Consider the following 18,840-nt stretch of genomic DNA (forward strand, 5'->3'; position numbering starts at 1 on the left):
GGTTATCGGTAAACGTGAATAAATAATTGTACCGTCATCGAAATTAGAACCACGGATCTTTCATTTGTTAGATTGATATTCTAATTGTTTACATGATGATAGCAAGCAAGAAGCAAGTGCAATAATTCTTGACATTCCCGCTCGTTTAAAGAGCGATTGGGGAGATGCACGAGAGCCGAGCAAATTCAAGTGGTGATGCATTACGTTTCACCCCATTTTAGTTCGTATTACACTGAAGAGATTATTATGTTTGTTTAAATGTAGATAATCAATAAACGTAATACCGGTAACCGTAAATAAACAGTTTATGGAAAACGTAAATTATCAATTATTCCATCGCTGGGATTCGAACCATGGATTTTCCACTTGTTAGCTGGATGTATTTAACCACGTACAACACAAGAACAGGCAGGAGAAATATAAAAATTCCTTCTAGATTTCCCCTTTATTGAAGACTGTTCGTCTCCGTATTAATACAATACATTCCCGTTAATGACGAAGTATAGGACAATTACAGCCGAAAACATCACAACAAAAAAAAACATCGCAGTAGAAAACGTCGCAAAGAAAACAACGCAAGGTGAAAAAATCGTGTTACAAAACGTTGCGGGCGAAAAGAAAGCAAAAAGAAAACATCGCAGTTCTAAAACATCGTGGTATAAATTATCGTAATCGAAAATAAAGCGGTTCAAAAATAAAAGCATCGTCATCGAAAATATCGAGGTAAAACATAATGTACCTACAAATCATCGCATGAACGATACCTCCTAATATTTTGTCGGTCCTCCTTTTGCCCGGCGAAGTGCAGCAACTCGACGTGGCATGGACTCAACAAGTCGTTGGAAGTCCCCTGCAGGAATATTGGGCTAAGCTGCCTCTATAGACGTCCATAATTGTGAAAGTGTTGACAGTGCAGGGTTTTGGGTACGAACTGACCTCTCGATGATGTCCCATAAATGTTCGATGGGATTCATGTCGGGCGATCTAGGTGACCAGATCATTCGCTGGAATTGTCCAGAATGTTCTTCTAACCAATCGCGAACAATTGTGGCCCGGTGACATGGCGCATTGTCATACATAAAAATCCCATCGTTGTTTGAGTACGTGAAGTCCATGAATGGCTGTAAGTGATCCATTTCTGAAGAATCCATTTCTGATCCATTGCTGAAGGTATCCATTTCCAGTCAATGATCGGTTCAGTTGCACCAGAGGAGCGAGTCCATGCCATGTAAAAACAGCCCAGACCATTATGGAACCACCACCAGCTTGAACAGTGCCTTGTTGACACTTGGGTCCATGGCTTCGTGGGGTCTGTGCCACACTCGAACCCTACCATCAGCTCTTACCAACTGAAATCGTGACTCATCTGACCAAGCCACGGTTTTCCATTCGTTTAGGGACCAACCAATATGCTCACAAGCCCACGAGAGTCGCTGCAGGCGATGTCGTGCTGTCAGTCGGTCTTCTGCTGGCATAGCCCAAGGAAGACAAATTTCGCCGCACTGTCCTATCGGACACGTCCCTCGTACGTCCCACATTGATTTCTGCGGTTATTTGACGCAGTGTTGCTTGTCTGTGAATATTGACAACTCTACGCAGACGTCGCTGGTCTCGGTCGTTAAGTGCAGGTGGTCGGCCACTGCGCTGTCCATGGTGGGATGTTATGCCTGAAATTAGATACTCTCGGCACACTCTTGACACTGTGGATCTCGGAATGTTGAATTGCCTAACGATATCCGAAATGAAATGACCCATGCGTCTAGCTCCAACTACCATTCCGCATTCAAAGTCTGTTAATTCTTCTCGTGTGGCCATAATCACGTCAAAGCCTCTTCACATGAATAACTTGAACACAAATGAAAGCCCTGCCAAAGCACTTCGCATTTATACACTTTCTACGCGATACTACTGCCATCTGTATATTTGCATATTGCTATCCTATGACTTTTGTCACTTCAGTGTATAGCATAAATACGTTTTTCAAATCCCATACTGACATATTATGTAGCTGACTTTCGTCAGAACTAACAAACCGATATCCAAAAAATTGGTTCCACACTATACATGAAAAGTTTAGCGACACTTTAACTAACAAACTGATATCCAAAAAATTGGTTCCACGCTATACATGAAAATGTTAACGATACTTTAACTAACAAACCGATATCCAAAAAATTGATTACACGCTATACAGGAAAATGTTAACGACACTTTAACTAACAAAACGATATCCAAAAAATTGATTACATGCTATACATGAAAATGTTAACAACACTTTAAGAATAAACGGAAACAAAAAATATAAATTTCACTATTACAATATTAGATTAACAAATGCGAAAGAAAACAATTTGATCATTAATTAAGCAATGTTAATAGAGGTAACACCATGCAGTTATTTATCTTCCTTAAGCATTTTTAGACTATATTTTTCATAAAAAATTGTCAATAAAACCTTATAAAAAGGTCAATTTATTAATGACCTTTATTAATAAACTACGTAAATTTAAAATTCTATCAAGCGCTATAAGTTGCATTAATTTTATTTTCATTTCAATTTTTAAATGCATAAGCTTCCTTCTTAATTTTTCAGCAAAACTTTATTAGTTCATTAAAAAATAGGAAATATAGAAGTAAAAGAACTCCTCTTTCCTTCTTGCGCTCTCAGAACATTATGCGAACATACATTTACAACTTTTAAATGTGCGCGATGTTATCGTCATGCGATTATTTGTAGGTACTTTACTTATTACCACGATATTTTCGACGACGATGTTTTTAAACTGCGAAGTTCTTGAACCTCTTTATTTTCGACTACGATATTTTGTACCACGATGTTTTAGAACTGCGATATTTTCTCTTTGCTTTCTTTTCCTCCTACTTTATTTTGTGCCACGATGTTTTCGCCTTGCGTTATTTTCTCCGCGACATTTTTCTCCGTGATGTTTTCGGCGAATACCGTATAGATGAGTATTATTTGTTTTATCAAAGGGCTGCTTCAACTTTTTGAAGAGATTCGAATAAGACAAACCAATAATTAATGAAAAATTAACAGTAAAAGACGACTAAAAGTCAATTGAAAACAGTCACGAATCAATATCCATCGTTTAATGTTATTAAAATAGTCCTTGACAAACGTGATCACATTAAACGACGCCTACAGTAAATTCATTTGAAACGATAATTTTACAGAAGCTATTTACGTATTTCTGAATAGGTATGAGCTATTAAAAATGAAAGTAATGGTTTAATTATCGTTTGCAAATAATTATTCGGCAATAAATTATGCTTTTGTTATCTAACTATCATCTCATGCAGTTAAATATAACTTGCTTCATATCGGAAAGATTAGTAACAGAACAGGTTCAACCAAAGTTATATTTTTGCTGTTTCTAAACGGAAGTATTCTACAATGAAGACAACTTTGTAAATATATTAGAAATGATGTTTTTATATGTGGGGGAAAATAAAATGGTATTTTTACTAAAGATAAAAACTGGCAGCAAAGTGCACTTAGATGTATTTGGCATTGTAGTTAAAGATGTCATTCTAGTGACAAATACTTGTCTCTCCTTTTTTCTTCATGCAAAGATACATTTTCAGTTTCGAAGAAAGGGGTTCATTCATTTAGTTGCACGTAAGAATCACTTGACTCGTTCTAGATTTATTATGACATATTGCCATAGTGACCTCCTTTTATATCACATTTCAAAGAAACGATGCGTCGCCAACAATTAAGTGGCCAGCTGCTGAACTGGTACGCATTCATTATCGTACTGCAGTTATTAACTGGCAGACTTTCATAGTCTCGTACCGAATATTTTGTCAGCATTCCTCTTGAAACAGGTTTATACAGTTATGAAATTCTTCCACAGGTTTGCTGACGGCCATTTTTGCAATTACATTCATATGCCTTTTCCTTTTCAACATGCAGTGCATTTCAATTTTTCTTTTCACATTTCGGAGTCGGAGTTTGAACCAGGTGCGGACGGCGGTGATCTGACATGCACGGCCAACTTACATAAGTGTGCCGGCACCCTTATGTAAGTTGATCATTCTTTGCCAAGATATAAGAATAACTCAGCATTAGGAGATAAAGATGCCTGGCACCTTTGTTTGTTGTTGATGTCGGTATATAACCACGAATTAGGCAGCCTTCATCAAGATTCCGAGGCATTTCTTTCAAGATCTAAGTGAGTAGTCTTCGACTTTAATAAAAATGGCGGCACCGTTTACAAGTTAGTAATTTTTCACTAAGGAGATAGGGGGTACCAGCACCCTTATGAAGTTCAGTTGACACCAGAAAGACTCCGCTATTCATCGATATGTTGGGATGCGCATGGTTGGGTCTTTATTTTAATGAAAAATCACTGACGTGCATAAGGATGGCTGCTTCCTTATGAAGTTCAATTTAGAACTTGGAGATAGCAATTTCCATTAAAGTCCCATACCTTTATGATGGTTTCTGTCTTGGTGAAATCTTCATTATAAAGGTACCAGTAACTTTACACATATGGACCGCTGTTTGAGGAAGATGCAGATGCATATAGATTGTAGAGACATCAGGTATTTTTTGAAAGCAGGAGAGATGAAAAATATGCAATGCCCTTGCCGGGACTCTCGGACCACGGACCTCTCGAATAAGCGCCGAGCGTGTTGACCACTACACCACGAAGGTATACTAAGAAGGCGGAGGAAATACCTTATATACTCTCCTTTTTAAAAGGCGACTGAGGATTAGGGGACCCAATCGCCGAATTCTGGTGGTGGAGAATTATCATCGACCACCTTTTTTTAGTTCAGGTGCAACTGTAGAGACATTAGGATTTTTTCTTCGAAGTATTAGACATTAAAAATGAGCAATGCCCTCGCCGGGACTCGAACCACGAACCTCTCGAATACTCGCCGAGCGTGTCACCCACTACACCACGAAAGCACGGGACCATGGACCATTATGAAGTTCAGTATATACTGATTTCGGCGATTTGCCGCCAGCCGTATGGTGGCTTCTCTCTTAGTGAACAATCGCGACATTGCATTAAGGTGTCGGCATTTTAGTGGCAAGCCGTCGGCACCTCAGGAAACTTTCCGAATTCTCGACGGCTTCATCTGCCTTTACTGAACTGCTGTTTGAATATACTGAACTTCGTGCGAGAGTCATATTTGTGTCTTAATTCTGAGGGATCCTTGTACCTTGGCGAACAATAGTCAACTTGCAGGAAAGTGCTAGCATGCTCATGCAAACTGTGGCCCCAATAACAGCCCCAATAACCCTGCTTGCAGTGATTGTGTATGAAGGTTAAGAAATAAGAATTTTGCTTTTTTTCAGTTTTCAATTTTGTTCGTACGTAGTCCTAAAACTTTGTAGATTCAGTGTATATTAAGTTGAATTTGTCAAATATATTAAGTTGAAAACATATAAGATTAATACCAGGAACAAAATTCGGAAAGTACTTTTTGATCTTCGTAAATGTAAGATTAATCTTTCTATGAGAAAATAAATACATTAATTTAAAGCGCTCAAACATTAAATTAGTGCTGGTTGACGGAGATAAGTTCTCGAAAAATATTCATTTTAATGTCTCTAAATTGATCTTTAATTTGAAGAAATAAAAGTTTCGTTAACGTTAACATTACCGAGTTAACTTTAATCTGAAGAAATAAAAGCTTAAAAAGCATTACTCTTTGCACAGCTGGAAAAAATTCGTTTATGAAAATAAAAATTCTGAAGTTATTCTTATCTTTGTTCACGTGAGATTAACGTTCGTTAACTCCATTTCATGTCGCAATCAGAAAAGAATCCTTAAAATATCAGATGTTTCACTTAAATATCACATTGTTCTATAAAACATAAGAAATCTGTGTCTAAATTTTATGAGTCATTTTTTTTGGGAGGGGGGAAGGGAAGAGGTTCTTCTTTTTTATTCCTTCGAAATAAATGGTTGTTTCAAGCCTTCAAGCAACGGCTTTAACAATTGGAATTGAACACATTTAAATAACACAGCATCGCAATTCACGTGTCTTTAAAAAAAGCAAATAATTATATCTTAGTTCAAAAGCTTATCAAGACGGAAGAGTAATATTTTTGACGTCACATTTCTTTTCGTTTTCTCAAATAAAAAGTAGATGGGAAGATGCCAATGTCAATGCCATTATCGGAATTTTTCTTGGCACGAAACCCCCAGAGGCCATTAACTTTAATTGACGGAATGCAAATCCTTTTTGGTGCTGCCATCTACCGATAATTATTGTAACTATAGTTTATATTTCTGATAGTTAAATCTAAACTGACCTCTTTCGGTGTTTTATGGAAGTGGTCACCTCAGAGAGACAGCGTTGGAGAGATAACACTTGCTATGCGTTTCAGCTAAATTAGCAGTGTCAATTACGATACAAACAAGGTGTTATGTTTGTTCTGTAAGGTGAATTATCACCACCAGAATAGCTAACCATTAAACAAACAGACACAGAATTAACCCCTTTTATTCTACCTCATCACTTGTGAGAACGTGAATTAAAATATGCAAACAAAAATTTATCAGCTGACTTGTATCTGGTTTTAAAATTCAAAACTTCCTTTCACAATGGTTATAAATGCAACAATTTAAATCTAATTCGACTAGAAACTACAACATTTCCTAGATTGCGACAGAATTTCGGACGAACTTAGCAGAGTCTAACCTCATCTAAAATATACCCTGCAAGATCTGCATTAGCGTCGCCAACAGTCTGTTTTCTTCAGTCGACAGGGTAACGAAATTCAAGCTAAACTCTCACACTCCTATTCGTAAATCTCCTACAAAGTAAAACTACTTGTCACTCAAATCTATATTAATTCTGGAATGAACAAACGTCGTCGCGAAAAGAGGCAGGGGATGTTTCCATAACCGGCACTTGGCAAAATTGCGGATTTGTTTACATCGGAAGTGAGCGTACGTGCGCCAGAATATGGTAACCCTGATAATTGTTGCAACCCACACAGGGAATTTTCCTGAAGGAGGAAAAGGGAAATTTTCTGTTTACTTTTCGAACATTACGGTAAGAGAAAATAAAGTTTGAAAGTCGCAAATCATTATTAGTTCATATTTTCGCAAAACGTTTATGGGGTTTATTTTTCGAACATTACGGTAAAAGAAAATAAAGTTTTTTATATTTTCGCAACGAACATTACGGATTATTACGGTAAAAGAAAATAAAGTTTTTTATATTTTCGCAAAACGTTTATGGGGTTTGGGGAGTTAAAAAATGCAGCAAATTATTATTATTAACATAACAAAATGTTCCTTTTTTAGGTATTATATATGTTATAAATATTGCTATTGCCATGAAGACAAACTGGGCAAAGTTAAAATGATACCAACAACAACAGCATTTAATTTATTATAGCTTTTTTCTTACTTTTACTAGAATTCTAATGATAAAATGATTAGTGCATTTAAATACATATTAAATGAAAATATTAAAATAGATATGGAGATGCATTAAATATGATTTGGACTAATTTAATTATGTATTCTTACATATATAGCTATGCACATTTAATTTTTCTCAATAAAAATAATTAAGCTATCCTTATTATTTTTATATGTCTATACATTTTTTAACTCTGCACATTTTTTAACTCTGCTACTTAGAAAGAAAGATATATGGGTAGGATATAAGAAGATAAAAATTATTAATCTTCCCTTCAAAGTCAAATGGATATAGCTGTAGTATATGATTTCAAAAAAAGTAAATCATTAGAATATTAAGCTGAAAATATAAGTCTGAAAGAAAGAGATTTTTCTTAAATTCAAACTGTGCACAAAACATTTCAGATGCATTCAAACTCTGAACTGGAACATGTTAATTTACTGTTGTGGAACTAATATGAAAACAATATTGTTGACAGTATAGTAGTGTACCACCAAAGAATTTATGCTGGGAGAAGAAGCAAAGCTTCGATGACACCACAAAGCCAAATGATAACTGGCTTAATTTTTACTCTTTTTATGCATAAAATGTCATAGTTGTTAGTATCTCATTAAAATGTATTTTCTAATAATATAATGATTTGCAAATGATGGAAATTTACTTGTCATTAAAACATTTTGTTCTAAACATGCTTCAGCTTATCAAAGAAGTTAAAGCTATTCCAACCTATCCCCCATATTAAAAGTTTTTTTGATTAAATCAGGTTCATGTCTAATGCATCAAAAATATAAATAAACTTTCTTTAGTATTTGTCAAACATCAGTTCTCATGGCCTTAAATTGGATGCAAGATTTATTTCACAAAGTTATGTTTTCACTTATGGGGCAAAACTTTTAAATTTGTTATTTGAATCTGTTACATTAGTCTTTATTTTAAAGAATATATTGTATGTCATATGGCCATGAAGGCAACCTGGTTAAAGTAGAAATGAAATCAAACTTTCTAATTAATGTGATTTGAAGCCATTGTGTTATACTTCGAGGAATATGTTATATGGTAAATATGTGTGCTCATGTTTTTCCTGGAAAGGGCATAACATTTTTTTACAGAAATAAGTTACCAACCTAAATCTATTGTCATGGCAATTAAATTTTTCTGAAAGAGCAGGATTATTTATAAGCCAAGTGCTAAACCTTTGTATTATTACCCTGATCATGAAATTTTAAATGGTGATTTAATTTCTTTTTTCAGGTTGAACTGCCCTTCAATGAAAGCTTTTGCTCGATGTGTGGCCTGTAATAGCAATAAATGGGACTTTTGTGAACTGAAATCTGTTAGGCTTTCCAAAATCCAGAAAGGTAAAGTTTAACTTTTTATTTAAGCCTAATGTTCTTAAAATATATTAGAATATCCATAGGTGACATTTGATTATTGTTTAATAAAGACACCATAACAAAATAAGCTGATTGAATCACCAAATTTGTAACTTGTTACTTTTAAATATATCCAGACTGTCTGCTTTAATAAGGAAGTAACATACAGTGCATATATAGTAGTGTTTTGATTTTCATTTATCATTTTATTCTGTTTTAAGTATGAGTTCAGCAATGCTCCAACATAAGGTATTCCAATTTATATGAGCTTTAAGTCGTACAGCTCCTTATTTTATTTTGCATATTTATACTTGTTGTTTTGAAATTGTCAATAATTCATAAAATGCTGATGAACAAAACATTACTATGCCTATATATAAGAATTAGCTTTAATGAAATAAGAAGCATCAAAGTATATGCTAATTGCCATAAAACTCCATACTCTTCTTCAAAACAGTACTTCAGTTATAACTGTGTTAACAGACGATGCAGTTGTTCAACATTTTTATACACTGTGCTGTTACTTTCATACTTTAGTTTAGGAAAGTAAATGGGATTTGATATTCTATATTTCTTCTTTTTTCCCCACATTATAATTATGAATCGAGTTATCAGAAAAGAATAATTAATTTTATGAAACCATTAGCATCAGAATAACTCCATTTCTTGCACATGTACTTTTTGTTTCCAATGGTGGATGCTTGCCTATGCCGGCATTGGCCACTCCTAAAATCAGATATGGTGATCTATTATGGAGGCACCTAATAGGCAGGCCACCTTTGCCTCCTATGAAGGGACAGATAATTTACATCCATGCCTTGTTCGTTATTCGAACCCGGGTCCCTCAGTATTGTACTCAGGCTTCCCTAATCACTATACCATCCGGGCAGCTACGACTTTATTTTAATATGCTATTTTGTATTGATATGTAATATGAAAAATACATTTTTATTATGTATTTTTTAAAACAAGTGCTTTTTAGTCATTGGTTCTATTTAACTAGAATTCACATGTATTGTTTTATATGCAAAATAAATACGACCCAGACTGATTGGAATCTGACTTCAGAGCTTTCGCTCGTCGCATCTGTCACATAGCTTCAGAGCTATAACTGTGTTATATTTAATTTTTAGTACTTAAATATTAATTTGTTAAAGTTAAAAAGTAATAAAGCTGAAGAATGTCAATGTGATATATTTCTTAACAATAATGTGCAGTAGTCCCTCTTTAAAAATGGTTTTGATTATCTGCAGACAATAAAAATTGAGAAAGTTATGAAAATTAGATTATTTTGTTGAATTCAAATTGGCCAAATGATAAAGATATACAGTCAAAAGTCGTTAATTCGGACACCCATAATCCGGAATGATCTATAATCCGGACCTCAAAGCTACAAACTTTCTGCGCATGCGTTGCGTTCACGCATGCGCACAGGCGTTTAAGAGTGCGCGTAAGACCTTTACGGCTGCGAATATGTTTGTGCACATGCGCGTTTAATGCGTAACGGAGGTATAAGCTAAGCTAAAATTATCTGATTCAGTTAATGTTGCACATTGCGTTGCTCCTTAATCTTTGAATTGGATCCTGCTTATTATTTTTTGCAGACTTTTAGAACAATTTCATAAAAGTAAGCTTGAACTTTTGATTATGTCAAATAGAATTTCCGATATATATTTACTAATATGTAATTTATATCTACAAAGCGAAAGTATGTTCTGAAATTCGAAATCTGTTTATCAATTTCACGCCGCGGATTGGAAGTTGATCTGTCAGCACTATCCTTATCTTCAGGGCAGATGTTTTTATTTTATTTGGCTTATAATTCCTTACTAAGTATAGTATTTCATGTCTATGTACTCCGTCTTTGATATGATTTAAATCAAGTTCCTCGTCATTATAATTCGCTTTCGATAGTGAAGAAAGTGACCCAGAGGTTATTGAAAACGAAAACATTTCCATTGACAAATTAGTCGGTATTCTCAACACAGCAATTATAGGACTTGAACAGCGGAACTTTGTAACTAAACGAGAAATTATGTCTGTTTAATAGAATTCAAGAGAAAGTGTTATCACATGAAACGAAGCAACTTACATTGAAATAAATGTTTAATAAAGTAAACAAATAAATATTAAGCTTTTTCTTTTTGTAAATTTTGATACCCTTTAGATCATAATTGTTCTTTATTTCATAAATTATGGTTTCATATTTTTAATTTTGTAATTTCTGCATGCCATCTTACCAGATTTAAACTGATGATCTATAATCCGGAAAAATCGATAATCCGGAATCGCCGAAGTCCCGACGAGTCCGGATTAACGACTTTTGACTGTACTTGCATATAAATCACTTCTGCATATGATTGAAGCTTTACAATATGTGCTTGTTAACTTCAATTGTCTATAGTATTATTATTATGACAGTTTAACACTTGATATTTGCAGCACATTACCTCAGATTAGAACTATAGGATAAAATGTAGTTGAAAACTTTGGGAGGTTATAAATGAAATAAACGCAGAAGAAATTAACTCAAGCCATTACTATTGTGAATGAATAACAGAGCAGTTAGAAAATTTATTATAATTCAGAATTAATGTTTAGTACTGGCAAAGAGAAAGTGAATAGTGTATTAAGTTAGATAGTTTTCACAATAGAAATATTAACTTAAATAAAAAGAACAAAACTATAAATTTTCCCTCATTAATTATTAATATTTTTATTATGTTTCATTATTAAACATGTTTATTACTTGTGTATCCTGCCAAATAGACTGGCTGCATGGAAGTTTTCATAATTTTCTCTATGTGTGACATGAATTTATGCATCCAAAATGCTAACCTTTGTATGCAACACTCACTCATTTCTAATGCTTTAAAGTCCCAATACTCGTTTAATTTAGCATTTGCAGTATCAGCGTTGTTACACTATGAGTATTACTAATATTTTAATTCAGTGCTGCTTTCTAATTACTTTCACATTTATTTTATTCAATAAATAAATTAACTAAAATATAAAATTTATTGTGAATCGATTTTGTAATTATTTATGTTTATAATTTTTATCCCTTCTAGCTGATTAGGTGTGCAGAAGCAGCAGACTTGTAAATGTGAAGGAGCTATTTGCTTAGTTATGCAGTAGAATTCACCACCCTGCGGCAAGCTTCATTAAAGCTGTGAACAGCCAAGCTAACCATCTTCAGGGCAAGTAGCTGCATCAAGCAAACCCAGTGACATTCCAAAGAGGAATGTCAGTCAAAATAAAAACTTAATACCTAAATCTCGGAAAATCAGACAATTAAGCCACAAATCTTGTGACCAATTTTTCAGTTGCTGTGCTTAGTGCGATAAAGTTATATGGCAATAAACTGAAAAGCTATGGCAGGTATTCTATTGTACCCTTTAATGAAATCAATTTAAAGCAAGCTTATCATATGATAAGCAAAATGATTGTATCATTGGATGGTAATGATTGCATTGCTGGGTATGCAGGCTATGGTTCTACAATGAGCCAAATGTAATATCTCAGTATGCTGTGACTATTAAAATTATAAATTATGTATTATTACTTCATATTGGTCATTATGTTCCAAAATAAATGCTCTTTTTATATAGAACTATATAAATGTAGAAAATCTGAGAAGTTAATTTTATATGGAAAGCCTTCGTGCAAAATTAATAGCATCTTGTTAATTTCATATATGTTTTGTGAAAGTAATTGCTGCTGAATCTAGAATTAATGCATTATCTGAGATTTGAGACAAAATTTGTCAAATTAGAAGATAGTGAAATAGATAAATAGGAAATGAAACATGAAATTTATATATTTAATATTGAAATAAATATCTCAGTAAAGTGGCTGTATGTAAAGTATAATGATGCAATTTTTATAATTTTTTACTAAAATGCTAAAATTATGTGCTATGAAAATTTTATTTTCATTAATATTTATAATTTTTTCCTCGCAAATTTTTATCCAAGGTGTATATGTTTTAGCTATTTTAGATTTTTCTGTTTTAATGTTAAAAATATCTTCTTTATCAGCATTACATTAAAATCCATCTCATAATCATTTGAAAATGAAGGAAATTTCATTCTTTTCAATAGTTTAAGAATATTTTCATAAAACATAATTATAGAAAAAATGAACTGATACATTTTTAGTTATATATATGTAAAGAAAATTTTTTAGAAGGATCCTTTTTTCCATACCAGAAACATTTCATGAGCTGTAATATGTAATATTAGTTGGCCTAATATGTAAAAGGAATGTTTAATCAAATTATTTTTATTATGCTTTTATAAATATCACTATAATTTTAAGAGTTATTGAATTTAAAAGTGAAAGAAAAAGCTACAGTTATTTCAAGACTCTTTAATAAAACAATTCTTTATTCTTGTATTCTCGTATGAAAATTTTCTGTATATTTAACATAAAATTGTATGCATGTAAATAAATTTTTTAATTTATTATTATCATTCTGTTAGCTTCAATTTTTATTCTCAATAAATTTGATACATATATTTAATATTCAGCTAAGTTTTATTAACCATGACTGATAAGCATTTTAAATTTCATCCTGTCAAAAAATTTAAAATTCCCTTTTTTTCTTGTAATTTTTTCATACACTTCTCATTTTCTGTTTAATTGTAAATATTGCATACTTATAATTTTATAAAGCATAACTTCCCTTCCCTGAAAAAGCACACAGATTCATTCTTAATTTAAAATTCAATTACAAGTCCAATGTGAAAATGAATTAGCCAATGGAACAAAATAACACATATGTCTTTAATAGAGGACAACATATCAATAATTCCCTTAGTTTCATTTATCCCATTAGCTTCTTTACCTATTAAAAAAATTCTGATCCCCCCCCTCATGGGGGAATCAGAATTTCAGTGTAAAGTCATAAATACCACTAATGCACACATTTACATATACACATTTGCTTCCCCTTAATGTAGTATAAGTAATGTTACTCTTCATTGATAATGTTTATTTTTATTTTAACTTTGCCTGTATTATTCACTTTTAAAATAAGCACAAATTTCTATTCTGTTTTTTTGGTTATCAGTATTTATTTCAAGATTCACACATCTGCAATTTCCAGCTTCATTTATTAAAATATATTATGCATTTTACTCATTATTTACATTATTTATACATTATTACTGGTATTAATCTTATTATCTTTTATGGATTGTAAACTGACTCTGGATGAAGGAAATTTCCATTATTAAATATTTTCTATTAGCTTAAATAAAACATAAATACACACACGCAGAATGTTTGAAATAGGTTTTATGCTTAGTATATTGACTGATCTAAGGATGGAAAAGTTGTACAAATAGAACATGTAATTTTGTAAAATCATTACATTTGTCAAAGTAAGAAATAGGGCAAATATGCAAAATTCTATCTGCAGTGCCAGACTTAATTATCGATGCTCAGGATGGAAATCTCACTTGGTCACCCTATATCGGAATGATCACCATACAAAATGTCAACACAAATATAAAATTAACATTTATTTAATTAAAATTAAATATTTGAATTGATTTGAAAAGCAAGTCTTAAGATTAAGGGGAAAAATTACATTTAGAAAACAAATTTATATTTAAAAATGCTTATTAATCAGCTATTTTTGATGATTTAAAAAATATTGTTAACTTTTCTAAAAATAAAAAAGCTATAACTGTTTTTAGTGAATTTTGACTTACGAAAGTTTGTTTATAGTTTTGTCAAAAATTCATTAACATGTTTAGCTTCCGTATGTTCAATACAAAAAGACTGACAAGCCATTAAATCTTGGCACCTTGTTGATCGAAGATAGCTTTTAATCCACTTCAACTTCAAAAAGCTTCTCTAGCATGGAGCAACTGAAACATACACCGTCCCAAAGATATCTTTAGTGCCAATTATGAGTTAGGGATTGATTCTCCCAATACAGACCACATTTTAGCTTCATTTTTTTAAAATATATACTTAAAAACTTAAGGTTCTTCGGAGGCCTCTCCTCTTAATCAGTGGCCTGGCTGTTCTGCTCCCCCTGGTACTCTTCTGCCTAGCCAGAATATGAAAAAGGTGCAATACCCTAGCCAAATTTTCCATTGCGGTACTAAAGGAGAAAATTCCTTGCATTCTCCCCCACTTCTAGGGCGACAAGGAAGGTAAGGATCAGTTGCTAAATCCTGATAGTGACATATTATAGGCTACCACATTTTACTTCAGGCGCCAATAGGCAGGGAAAATATACGTTGCCCTCGCCGAGTTTCGAACTCCTAACCTCATGATTTCTAGGCGGGCGGGCTTCCGATTATACCATTAAAGACCGCTTTAAAGAGGAAAAAATACCTATAACTCTTCCTATTAATAATGATTAGTTTTTCTCAGACTTCGTTTGGCTTATTAAATTACGGCAAAGCACTCGAGGGCTATCTGCATTAAGGGAGGGATGCCTTCGTGGAGGACTTTTTAAGCGAAACTGGCTCGTATACACGTCACACATGGGGAAAACCACGAAAACACCCATGCAGCCAGCCCGTTCGCGGGATTCGAACCTCGGACCGAACTACCAGTGTTCAGCGACGTTACCGCTCGGCCGCTGGTGGGCCCCTTGTTTTCCAGTTAATTAATTTAATGTGGCTTCATGTTTTATAGTTTTACTAGCTTTTACCCACGGCTTCGCTCGCGTTAATGTCCTTAAATAAGTTTCAACTTCGCGTGAATTTTAAAAATACACTCTGAGTAAAATTTCAGTAAATACTGCCCTTCTTCTATACCTATAGACCGCGGATATTTTGCATTTACGTGGAGTGTATCGCCATGAAATCTAGTAAAACTGCTACGTATATTTTCTTAATGACTGAAAAATTTTTGTGAAAGATGACCCGAAACCCGTAAATCCTGAAGGATTTCAAATAATAAAATTAAACAAGGAAAAATTTATAAATGTTACGCTTTCACGCCTTAATTACTTAACGGATCATCATGAAATTTTCAAGAAATATTTTTGATATATTAGCAGTGGCGTAGCTAGGGTGAGGCTATTTGTCTCTGGGCCCAGCATCCAAGGGGCGCCTTATTGATGCTACGAAATTTTTGAATGAAATGTTTTCCATTTTTGGCACATAGAATGGGGCGCAAATGCTTCAGTTGTCCCCAGGCGCTGGAAACTCTAGCTATGCCCCTGTATATTAGAAAAGGTTATAAATAAAATGTTTATTAAATATTTATTGTCTATAAAATGTTTGCGTGGCTTAAACCACGCAAACATTTTATAGACAAGCCAAGCACCTGTGCGCGCAGACAAACTTTTATATCGTTTAACATTTAATGTTTATACAACGGCAATCATTTTAACTATAAAACTTATTGTATAGTTTAAGTTTCAACTGATAAGTTACATTATATAGCCTATAACCTTTTCTCATCTTTCTTGAAAATTTCATGGTGATCGGTTAAGTAATTAAAAAGTGAAAGGGTAATAAACAAACGCACAAACAAACTCGCATTCGCATTTATAATATTAGTTAGGATTATATAATATTAAAAACAATTTTTTTTCGTTATGACATAATTACGAATAACCTTGCTTTGTTAAGTTCCCCCACTTTAAAGATAACCTCTCATATGCATCGCAAAATACAATTCATCTTTCTGTTATATATACAGGCTGACTCATCTTTAATAAAAATCAAACGAAATAAACCGTATTTATATGGAGCAACAAGGCCAGAAATGGAAAAACAGATAAATCTGTATTTAGTACCAGTGCTCCTGGTAGGCACTTGGAGAGCTTTCTGATTCCAACCACAGAGTATATACCGTTTTACGAATTCAGAGTTTGCAGACATTCACTTCGTGTATCAAACAGCTGATGGCAATGGAGGAGCCACTGTAAGAATGTATGGGAAAAGGTGCCCAACCACATGTGTATCATAATATTAATGTTTGTACATTTGCATCAGAACCTGTTTCAATGAACATGGTCTCTTCAGGGTAAGAATATAGAATGTCAAATGGCAAAGATCAACCGAAACACCTGGTATATAGGAGGATGGGTCGCATGTTATGGAAGCTGTGTATATGCTTATACCAAAATTAAAATGCGCAAACATATATGCAATTGTGGCTCCAACAGGAGTATCTAGAATCAATGGATATTATGCAGCTCACCTTGCCTTTCTTTAATTTTATCTGCAATGTGCCCAGTTATTGCGATGATAATCTGCGATGTATGGTATTTTTTTGCGGTGGTTCTTAGAGACACCTTCATAATAGCACCCAGATATAATGGTGAATACACCTTATCAGGTTCAATGTTTCTTCTAACCTTCTTCGGAAACATACAATGACCTGACTAGGAACAGAGAGCTTACTAAAGCTATGTTCACTAATTGTAGTAAGTAGACAGGATACAGACGAAGGGTATACAAGACCCTTTATTTTTCTTTATATACAATGACTTCCGTACTTCGGAATACAATGACCCTCCACTCGGGGTCTAACGTAAAAGGTATAAAAATAAAACTAAACTCTAATTTAACTTTAGAATAAGATTGGCCTTATAATAACAGGAAGCGTATGTAGCACAGAGACTGTGAACACTACAATACGTTTAATTTATCAAGAGGATTAAAACCATGCCTGGAAGGCAAATAGCAACTGCGTAACTTCTAAGGTAAGCGGCCTGCTTCGAACTCACTGCTTCCTCTCTCCTGCTTGGCAAAAAGGCCACACTTAAATACTTGGCGTTCGCCAGACAACTTTGCATAAAATCCTTCACGCTTATAATTCTGGCCGGAAGTAGAAAATAAGAAGTGATAGTAAAGATTTAAAATAAAATAAACGTTAGTAAAACTTAAGATCCTTACATACTTCCCGCCAGAGTTAATTTGTTTGAAACTGAGGTCTAAAACGACCTTGTTGAAAACTTTTAGCTCTAAAAACTAACGCGAGGCCAACCTTTTACAATCATAACTTAGCTAGAAACTAGAAAATTTAAAAGAAAGAAATTTGTTACAATAGCAGCTCCCGGGATATACAACAATCTTTTTTTTTTTTTTTTTTCATCTGTACTGCATCTAAACAGGAGCTTTATTCAATTCTGGTTCCTTCCAGAGATCTGGAAGGAAAACTAGTTTAATGAAATGTTACAGAATGACATTGCAATTAACATATAGAATATACTTCTAACATTCTTATTTCATTCATGACTATTTTAATTATCTCTCCCCGTGCTCTCTGACATGTGTTGTAAAAGAACACCAAACACGTATGTGTTTCTGTCTACGTGTGCCACACTTCCTCCTACAATCAAAACACTAACGTGTTAAAATTCAACATACGAGACCTCTTAACACACCCTACTTTCAACTCTAAACCCTGAGGTACTATTCTGAAAGTGGCTAACTCTAAAGTGTAGCGTCAGAGAGCCTAACTACATCATTCAACCTTTAACACATATTCACCATGATTTAATCTTTACAGTCACACGAATAACAAATTTTTAACATTACTTTCACTTTTACCATATCACGGTATTTCTTAACATTCAAAATAACAGTTCACATGTATACAAGAACATATCAACATGCCGTTAATTTTACACATTTGAAAACATACATTAGTAGTACATTGTTAACTTCTATTCTTTTCAAAGCAAGTGCCAATTCTTTCTACATTGAAATAATACTACATTTCAAAAAGTCTTTCAGACTAAAACTTCTTTCTTGCTAGAATGTTTTAAATAAAATTTATACAATAACTTTTTACAATATTTAAGTCTTTACACAACGCTATTATACATCGACTTTAGTTTTACGCGCGAGTAATTGAAAAACATAATAAGAAAATCGGTCACAACTCATTTCTCGCCCTTTTGGCGATAAAGGTAGACCTCGCATGAGGTAAAACTTCTTGAAATCTGCCACTTGCAGTAAGAATGAAAGATTAACTTAAGTTTGTAAAGTAACATAAAATTTTACTTATCTTCGTAATACTCAGACATCCTTTTCTGGGCCCAGTCTTTAAAGATATAGCTGATAGTAGC

The 18,840-nt window shown here is 33.5% G+C and overlaps 1 long non-coding RNA gene across 4 annotated transcripts; it reads left to right on the forward strand.

The window, feature by feature from the left end:
- Positions 1 to 6,881: 6,881 nt before the first annotated feature.
- Positions 6,882 to 13,261, forward strand: LOC118200474 (uncharacterized). Of its 4 annotated transcripts, none has more exons than XR_004760093.2 (3): positions 6,882 to 7,038; positions 8,665 to 8,771; positions 11,858 to 13,261. It is a non-coding gene; the product is annotated as an uncharacterized LOC118200474 (long non-coding RNA). The 4 variants fall into 4 exon arrangements; XR_004760094.2 differs by having other exon boundaries at positions 7,022 to 7,127; XR_004760092.2 differs by lacking the exon at positions 6,882 to 7,038 and adding an exon at positions 7,067 to 7,182.
- The last annotated feature ends 5,579 nt before the right edge of the window (positions 13,262 to 18,840 follow it).

This window comes from Stegodyphus dumicola, chromosome 3, assembly GCF_044657685.1.
Source record: "Stegodyphus dumicola isolate Sdum_Otavi_A_Nest chromosome 3, ASM4465768v1".
NCBI lineage: Eukaryota > Metazoa > Arthropoda > Arachnida > Araneae > Eresidae > Stegodyphus > Stegodyphus dumicola.